Raw genomic sequence first — 10,000 nt, 5'->3', positions numbered from 1 at the left:
TTATTATTATCATTATCATTATTATTATTATTATTATTATTATTATTATTATCATTATTATTATTATATTACGCTAGCGCATGCTTATTTAGTTAGCAGGTCTCAATACTTTGTCCCGTATCGTCCTTCATATATTTTCTTAAGGTAAACATTCTGCGCTCAATAAAAAAAAATCATCATCATCGTCATCATCAACATCATCAGCAGCAGCATCGTCATGGTCATTATTATTATTGTTGCTGCTGTTGTTGTTGTAGTTGTTGCTACTTTCGGTATTAATCAATTTTGTTTTTAAATCGAAGCACATTCATCACTCGTAAATACAATTGTTCAAAGGTAGCGGTGTGACACACAGACAGACGGACAGACAGGACAGACAGACGGACGGACGGACGGACGGACGGACATGTAATGTGAGCAGATATACAGAGAGATAAGGTACGAGATGAGAAGGAGAAAATATCAGGCAAGCAGGAAGAGAAGGTGGAGAGAGGGAAAAGGTGAGAGAGATAAAGAGAAATCGGTAAAGAGAAAGAGAAAGGAGGAGGAAAGAAGATAGGTAGCGAGGAAGAGAGATAAAAAGAGAGGGAGAGATATAAAGAGACATTGTCAGGGGGAGAGGGGGAGTGGGGGAGCTATGGTAACGATAACTGGGTTTTGAGGTTTTGTGTTTTTAGGTCCGATATGCATCTGTCATTCAAGCTGTCTTATCTTTCAACTCACAATACGCACACACACACACACAGTCGTGCACGCTTATATATATATATATATATGTGTGTGTGTGTGCGCGTGTGTGTGTGTGTGTTTATATATATGTATATATATGTATGTATATGTATATATACATGTGCATATATATATATATATCCATACATTTAAACACACACACATATATATATGTATATATGTATGTTGTATGTATGTATGTATGTATGTATGTATGTATGTATATACATATACGTTTATCAATTCGTTTTGCAAGATTCCTGATGTGAAATCGTGTCTTGAAACAGATATTTTTGTATTTCAGGATGGTCGTTTGTTTGCCAAATAAATACACGCACTATATATATATTATTTCTTCACTCGTTTATTACTGTTCTTATGTTATCATTTTTAACTCATGTCCATGGTCCGCATTTATAGATACATACACAGATAGATAGATAGATAGATAGATAGATAGATAGATAGATAGATAGATAGATAGATAGATAGATAGATAGATAGATAGATGGTAGGTAGGTATGTATGTAGGTATGTATGTATGTATGTAGGTAGGCAGGTAGGTAGGTAGGTAGGTAGGTAGGTAGGTAGGTAGGTAGGTAGGTAGGTAGGTAGGTAGGTAGGTAAGTAGATAGGTAGATAGATGGATAGATAGATGGATAGATAAAGTTAATCCAAACATGAAAACATAAATAGAAAACACAACAACGCGAGGACGTGGAACAAGTATAGTGTTATTGGACGCTCAGGAAAGAAGGAGGATTTAACGTTTCGAGCAGAGCTCTTCGTCAGAAACATAGGAAAAGGAAAGATCCAAGGAAGGGAAGACGGAGAAAAAAAATCGCTAACGGTACACACGCGGTCACATTTTGATATGTATGTATATATAGAAATACATGGACACATAAATATCTAGAAATGCTCGGAGTTTCTAAGAAAGTGCAAAAGAAACTAACACGCATCGTTCAAATCCAATCTATCAGTGGCACAGTAAAAATGTGTAAGACATTGCCAAGATTCTACATCAGAGATTCTTTTAATTTGTTTGTATGCATCTACAAGGACACACACACACGAACACACACACAACTCTATGTATGTTTTATCTATTTTACTTATTTCAATCACTGGACGGCGGCCATACTGGAAAACTGGCATAAAGACTTTCTTGTTGAAAATATCGATCCCATACTTAACATTTTTAAGACTGATTTTGCTCAAGCAGGCCTGTCCTGGGGCTAAACACCTGTTTAAGAAATTTTATTAATAAAAATAGAAAAATGTCTGTTGTAGCTATTGTTGTTGTGGTTAGCTGCTATTTAGCCCTAGGTTGGTAATAATCAAATAGACCTCTATGGCTATCCCATTTTCAGTCACATCTTGGAGCGTATCATTACAAAGAAATTTGTTCGTACCTCTGTAGAATTATAGTGGTGCCAAATTTTGGCCCAAGGCCAGCAACTCCGGGGAAGGGGTAAACCAATTACATCGACCCCAGTGTTCAACTGGTACTTATTTTATCGACCCCTGAAAGACAAAGTCGACTTCGACAGAATTTGAACCCCGAACGTCAAGACGGACGAAATGCCATTAAGACTTTTTCCCGGCATGCTAAAGTTTCTATTTGCTCGCCGCATTTCTGTAGGAATATATTATTTAAAATATTCTCATCGAAGAGGTTAAGTTGTAAAGTGAGGAGAGATTTGGTTGCTATTTCTAACAGAGGCGATGATAACCATATTATAGTGGTTCCCTCTGGCGTCAATGAACTTGCTTACAATCTGAAGTTAAAACAACACCAACATGGCGACTCTTTGCTGCAGCGCGTCGCTTCACTGCACACTCATTCTAAAAATCACATGCAAAATGTCACGGTTATTAGCGTTGCCAATATGTCAGATATTTCTTGCAATTCTTCCATTTGTCTAATTGCAACACCCCCCACCGCCACCACCCTGCGCCCCCGCCACCTTAGACACATACACCAACAAACAAACAAAAAACACAGACAACCATACAATAAAATATAACGCTTTAATTTGTTCATTGAATGTCTAAAGATTACCAGAAACTTCACAGAACTAACAAATGCCAGCAGACCACTCCTGACGATTGAGGCTTCTGTTTGCTGCTGTTGGTGTTGTTGTTGTTGTTGCTGTCGATGTTGTTGTTGTTTCTGTTGATTATTTCATTTATTTTTATTTTTATAGCTCGTTTTTGTTCTTTTTGTTCTACTGATTTTGTTCAAAGAATTATTCTAAAGAAACGCTAAGAATTATCATTTTGCTAACAATGGCGAGAAAATTGGTTTATCTTGTTATTTTTATTTAAACTTCTTAAAATTATTTATAGAATTATATATAAATATGCGTGTGTATATGGTTACACACATACACACCACACACACACGCACACACACACACAAACACACACAAACACATAACACACACACACACACGCACACACACACACACACATGCACACATACACGCACGCACACACGTATGCACGTATGTTCTCTTCTGCTTTCAGTTAGTTAAATTCTTTCTCTGTCAAAGGAACTGGTTTCTACCAAAGTTTCGAAATGTAGATGGCAAAAACAATGTCACATTCTGAGTCACGCTGAATATCCTTGGTAACTACGTTAAGGGTACACGTGTCTGTGGAGTGCTCAGCCACTTGCACGTTAATTTCACGAGCCGGCTATTCCCTGGATCGGATCAACGGGAACCCTTGTCGGCATAACCGACAGAGTGCCAGTTATGCATGTATGTATGTATGGATGGATGTACGTATATGTATAGACATACTAGCGGCACCAATATATGCGGGGTATGCTGTTGACCTAAGCTGATTTGAACTCGAGACTTAAAGATAGATATGATAAGGAGTCAACTGATTGTGTCTTCCATTGATAATCCAATTACCATGAGACAGCGAGCTGGCAGAATCTTTAGCACGCCGAGCAAAATGTTTAGCGACATTTCGTCCGTCTTTACGTGCTAGGTTCAAATGCCGCCGATACCTACTTAGCCTTTCATCTTTTCGGAGTCAATAAAACGGGCCCCATCATCATCATCATTGTTCGACCGTGGTCGAGACAATGGAATTCACCATGCTACGCCAGACTTCGCGGTCCATCATAGCATTACGGAGGTCCTGTTGCTGGATGCCTGTATCCCTGGAGATTACATCAGGGTAGGAGAGTGTGCGCCCTCTGGTATTGCGAGTAGATGGCTTCCAGAGGAAAAGAGTAGAAATTACCCCTTTTTCAGCTCTACAACAATGTCCAGCAAACTGGACTCTCCTACCTTTCACAAGAGATGACACTGGTGGTAGTTTCCCATATATTTGCATTTTGGTTGGATGACGCTTTCACGAGATATTTTGAGCTCTCATAAGGAGGCGAGTGTAAGTTCCATCCAACCGCCTCTCAAGCTTCTTTGATAACGTCCAGGTTTCTGAGCCATATAGTAGAATTGGTTCGACTGTGGCTTTGAAGATTTTAAGTTTGAAATCTCTACTTAGATTTGATGTAGAAACGAGTCCCAGTTACGCACCAGTATTGATATAATTGAATTCCTCGTCTCCCGAGATTGCTGGCTTTGTACCAAAATTTGAAACTAGTAATACAACTAATAATAATAGTACAGTAAATGGATAGCAAGAGGACATGGGGATGAAACAATGGAAAATATTATATTTGTCTGCTGAGTTATAGCCAAGAAAGACTGCGCGGATAAACACGACAGAGTTTATAAACACTGGAAGTTATAGAGATATATCACAAAGAAATCTCCCAAAACTGTCTATAGGCGCAGGAGTGGCTGTGTGGTAAGTAGCTTGCTAACCAACCACATGGTTCCGGGTTCAGTCCCACTGCGTGGCATCTTGGGCAAGTGTCTTCTGCTATGGCCCCGGGCCGACCAATGCCTTGTGAGTGGATTTGGTAGACGGAAACTGAAAGAAGCCCGTCGTATATATGTTATATATATATATGTGTTTGTCGTGTCTGTTTTGTCCCCCTAGCATTGCTTGACAACCGATGTGGTGTGTTTACGTCCCCGTCACTTAGCCGTTCGGCAAAAGAGACCGATAGAATAAGTACTGGGCTTACAAAGAATAAGTCCCGGGGTCGATTGTCGACTAAAGGCGGTGCTCCAGCATGGCCGCAGTCAAATGACTGAAACAAGTAAAAGAGTAAAAGAGTATGCTCTGGGCCAGTCTCGTCTGTCTTGACACCCGACTCTTTAAGGGAGTCATTTCCACCGCACTATTACAGTAAAACACGTAGATTGAACATGCGTAGTTGATAATGTCTGCAACAGTAGCTTTGCTTCTAATTCCTTATTGAATTTGCTCTTTCGTAGAATCGACCTGGCATACCAGCAAATCGTTCTTACACCATACGTTTATAGTCATAGGCTGGCGATTCGGTTCGCCGCCGGTTCGATTCAGATTATGCGATGTTAACTAACCACAATATTGGCAAAATATCAAAATCCATCACTCCTGAATGGGATCAGGGGCGAGTTGTCTCGCTCATCTATGACTTTCAGGTGTTTTAGTTCAGGTGTTTTAGCACACAGTGATAAGAGGGAGTTGGGATCTATTCCATCTCAATGACAGATTTTTTAATGACCCGGAAGTTGTTCCTCTTCGATCACTATAGCAAACAGCATTAGCTTTCTTTAACCAAATAGACGTCGTTGATTGGTTGAAATTATCCAAATACGACAACATTAACACGAAATAACTTCTAAAATAGGAAATTTTGTCAAAACCGTTCAGAGTAAACCGTGTTCAGCGTGAGAAATTCTACCAGTATTCGAAGTTTCAAACTGTTTAGTTTTAAAAAAATTAATTAAAAACCTGTGATTGAGATGGAATAGATCCGGGAGTCGTCTCCAAAGGGTTAAACTGCAATGTACCGATGAACAAGAAAGCACATACATCGAGTATGCGTAGTCGATGATATATATATATATATATATACATATATATATATATATGCACACATATAAATGTATACTCACACACACACACACACACACACACACACACACATATATATATTATATAGATATATATATATAATATATATATCTATATATATATATATATATGCATACATACATATATATACACACATCGTGTGTGTGTGCAGAAAGAAAGACAGAAAGTGTAAAGTGACGAGAATTTTTTTAAAAGAAAAGAAAGAGGAAGAAAAAGTTATAACGTTTTCGGACGAAAATAGAATATAAACAAGATAAATTTTTAAAAAAAGGGAAATATAGAAATAAAACGAAGAAAATGGCGCATAAAATGGAACTGAAAAATTAATGGGATATCGATATGGAAGAGGAAAGAGAGAATCGAAGCGGAGCAATAGAGGGGGGAAAATAGAATGTTATCAACTGGCGAAGGAGTAATTTCAATTTCAATAGAAACGAAAAGTGGAATGTCGGAGAGCGAGAGTTGAACATAAAAAGTGGTCTCCATTCATAAGAACACGCTATACGTAGATAGTATAATTTAATTTTAAAAAAAAAAGGTTAAAATGATAAATAATGTGGGTTAGCCATTTTGATTCTCTGTAGTGATGTTTGAAGGGATTTCTTTATCGCAAATCGTGTGTGTGCAGTTAGATATACGACTGTTGTTGTTGGGTTTAGAGTTCCACGTAGTTTATCATCATTCTCCCTGCTTCCAGTATAATGGTTTGGTCACTACTCTACCTAATAGTTAGTTAGTTAGTTAGTTAATTTTTTGGCTCAAAAAGCAAAAAGCAAGGCCATGTAGGGGGACATGGAGTTATGAACAGGGTGATGTTCATGTAAAGAGTTCAGGCCACTTGAGGTCAAGGGAGACTTTGAACCGAGCGGTCGTCGGCATCTTCACCATCTCGTCTGGCAGCTTATTCCACGGATCCGCAACCCGGACGGAGAAAGCCCACACTGAGTAAATGTAGGAGAAAATATGATCCGTATAACGTAACGCAGTCAAGGGTTCGCCTGATGATCTGTTGTGGTTCAGCATCCAATTGCATTTGGCTCATGTAACGCAAGCGTTGCCAGGAACCACAACGGTGAAACGGGTGTAGAGAAGAAATGATATATACTTTTGCTTATCATAATTTTTTATCACAGACATGCATATAACTAAATTTTTCCAGTAATTGCCGATACGAGTTCGATACACAGCTGATTTTTTATCTTTTACTTGTTTCAGTCATTAGATTGTGGCCATGCTGGGGCATCGCCTTAAAGACCTTTTATTCTAATGAATCGACCCCAGTACTTATTTTTTGAAGCATGGTACAACAATTTAGACGACAAAAGATGACTGAAGAGGCAAGATATCTTAGATATCAATTGAAGGGTTTTGACGGAAACGACAGGATATTATGAGAGTGTGAGAAGAAGTTGAGGGCTGACCACGGCACCACACAAATGCAGCATGGAATTTCTTTGGTTCCGGATCCTATCGCTGACAGCTTTGTCTCTGTACAATGTAGGAAAGACATGTCAACGTTGTGGAGTGGATTCATATCCAAGTTAATTAAAGCTTCAATTATGCAAGTACCGAGAAAGAAAAAAACAAACACAACAAAACACAAACAAAACAAAGCATGTGGTAAGACGTTTGCTTCCCAACCACATGGTTCAGGGTTCAATCTCTCTACAGAATCGCAAACTTAGGGGCCGTAAACACACCAGCGCCAGTTATAAAGCAGTGGTGGGGGACAACATAGACACAAGGACACACACAGAGTTTCCGTCTGCCAAATCTACTCACAAGGTTTGGTCTACCCAAGGCAGTAGTAGAAGACACTTCCCCAAGGTGGGACTGAACACGGAACCATGTGGTTCTAAAGCGATCTTCTTTACAAGACAGCCATACCTGGAAATTTCAACAAAAATACTCTTCCCTAAATAGCTTTATTCTCTATTTCATTAATGTTTTTGTCCGATTAACTAAACTAAACTTGCTAAAACTAGAAGGAAAAAAGCAAGGAAAACAAATCTGAAACGGATTTCCTTACTAAATAAACTTCACTCTCTAAACAAATTCTTTCGTTAAGCAAACCTATCTTGCTAAGTAAATTTCATTAGCTGTACAAACTTTTCTAAATGCCGTCAGTTAACAAGCTTCTAAGATAAACACACATACACACACAAAAAAGAAAGAAAAAACAGAAGAAACTTTATGATTTAACAATCTACTTATTTAAACAAACATCTCTAGCTAAATTCACTGCCGTATTATATTAAACGGAAATCATTTGCTAAAACATTCGTTAGGAGATGCATTAGTTTTGCATAAATATCCTATCTTCGGCGAAACACTGGACAGTCTTCATCTATTGACCTTCTTCTCCAGCATTCAACCAATCATTGTTATTCCATTCCTCTTTATCATCAAATGGAGCGGATGAATCGCCAAAGAGTGAACATTGCCGGGAAAACAGCCTCTGGTCACCTGACTTACTACATATACAAGCTGTGAAGTGGAGGTGCAATGGCCCAGTGGTTAGGGCAGCGGACTCGCGGTCGTAGGATCGCGGTTTCGATTCCCAGACCGGGCGTTGTGAGTGTTTATTGAGCGAAAACACCTAAAGCTCCACGAGGCTCCGGCAGGGGCTGGTGGTGATCCCTGCTGTACTCCTTCACCACAACTTTCTCTCACTCTTACTTCCTGTTTCTGTTGTACCTGTATTTCAAGGGGCCGGCCTTGTCACTCTCTGTGTCACGCTGAATATCCCCGAGAACTACGTTAAGGGTACACGTGTCTGTGGAGTGCTCAGCCACTTACACGTTAATTTCACGAGCAGGCTGTTCCGTTGGTCGGATCAACCGGAACCCTCGTCGTCGTAACCGACGGAGTGCTTCCACAAGCTGTGAAGGTAGCATCGAGAATAAAACACCAGACCGTTTCCTATGAGGTCTGAGGGTTAGGATTTCTAGCTGTCTCCAAGGCATCCCGGGTTCGATTCCCGACATAGGAAATTGTTATATTTTAGGCACAGGCATTGCTGTGTAGTTAGGAAAGTCACTTGGCAGCTACACGATTCCGAGTTCAGTCCTACTTCACGGCAAGTGCCTTTTACAATAGGCCCAGGTCGACTAATGGCTTGTGAGTGAATCTGGTAGATGGAAACTGTACGCAAGCATGTCATACGTACGTATGACTGCTTGCATATTCGTGTATGTATATATACAAGGTTGCCCAAAGGTAGGTTTACAGTTATCACGTGGGCACTTTAAATTTCTTTTAAAACATTTTATTACATTTAAATTTCTATCTTACAATTAACTAAATTAGCAGAGAATATTGGTTTCATATTATCTTTATAATTAAGATCTAAACTGTTGATATATGAATGCGAAAGAGATTGTTGAATAACTGTAAACCTACTTTGGGGCCACCGTGTATATCTGTGTGTGTGTGTGTGTGTGTGTGAATCCCCGTAACTTAGTGAGTTGGCAAAATAGATCGACAGAATTAGTACCAGGCTGAAAAAGAATAAGTTCCGAGGTCTATTCGTGCAGCTAACATTCTTCAGGGCGGTGCTCCAGCATGGCCGCAACCTAATGACTCAAACAAGCGAACGTTAAACGATAAAGATACAAGTATAAATTGAAATGCGTGGGGATGGGGGAAGTGTTTCCTTCCGATGCAGAGTTAGTCCCCGACACGTCAAATTCCTCATCAGCCTACACCAAATCTGCTTAAACAAATTCTCAAACTCCACCGTCCACCATCGCTACAAGATTAAATGTGCGGCATATATTTGATAAATTATTTGAAATGTCGATGAGATCTTCTTACGATGCTGATTGTCACGTTAAAGCAATCTTCGACTTTCTACACGATGGACTTTATTCAGGTAAAACCGAATATTTTAGCACCAAAATTGTGCCTCCTCCCCAACCGTTTGTGTCTCTCTTGCAGTCGTCTTCTATCTCTCTATCTCTCTCTCTCTATTCTTCGCCATCTCTGCACTCTCCTTTCTCAAACTCTCTTTCGTTCCCTCCCTCCCTCGTTTTCTCTGTCTCTCTCTCTCTTTGTCAATCTCTCTCCCTCCCTCATCTCTCTCTCTCCCTCTCTCTCTCTTTCTTTCTCACTTACTTTCTGATTCTGCATTGCTTTTAGTACGTCTCAGAGCAAACCTACATAGACACGCATATGAGTATGTGCGCACGAACATGTGTGTGTGTGTGTGTGTGGATGTACATGTATACGTGTACGTGTATACATATGTATATTT

The 10,000-nt window shown here is 39.5% G+C and overlaps 1 pseudogene; it reads left to right on the top strand.

The window, feature by feature from the left end:
- The first annotated feature begins 9,540 nt into the window (after positions 1-9,540).
- Positions 9,541-10,000, top strand: part of LOC115227386 — a 7,060-nt pseudogene continuing 6,600 nt past the window's right edge.

The sequence above is a fragment of the Octopus sinensis genome, linkage group LG2 (assembly GCF_006345805.1).
Source record: "Octopus sinensis linkage group LG2, ASM634580v1, whole genome shotgun sequence".
NCBI lineage: Eukaryota > Metazoa > Mollusca > Cephalopoda > Octopoda > Octopodidae > Octopus > Octopus sinensis.
This window is presented reverse-complemented; position numbering and strand designations above follow the sequence as displayed.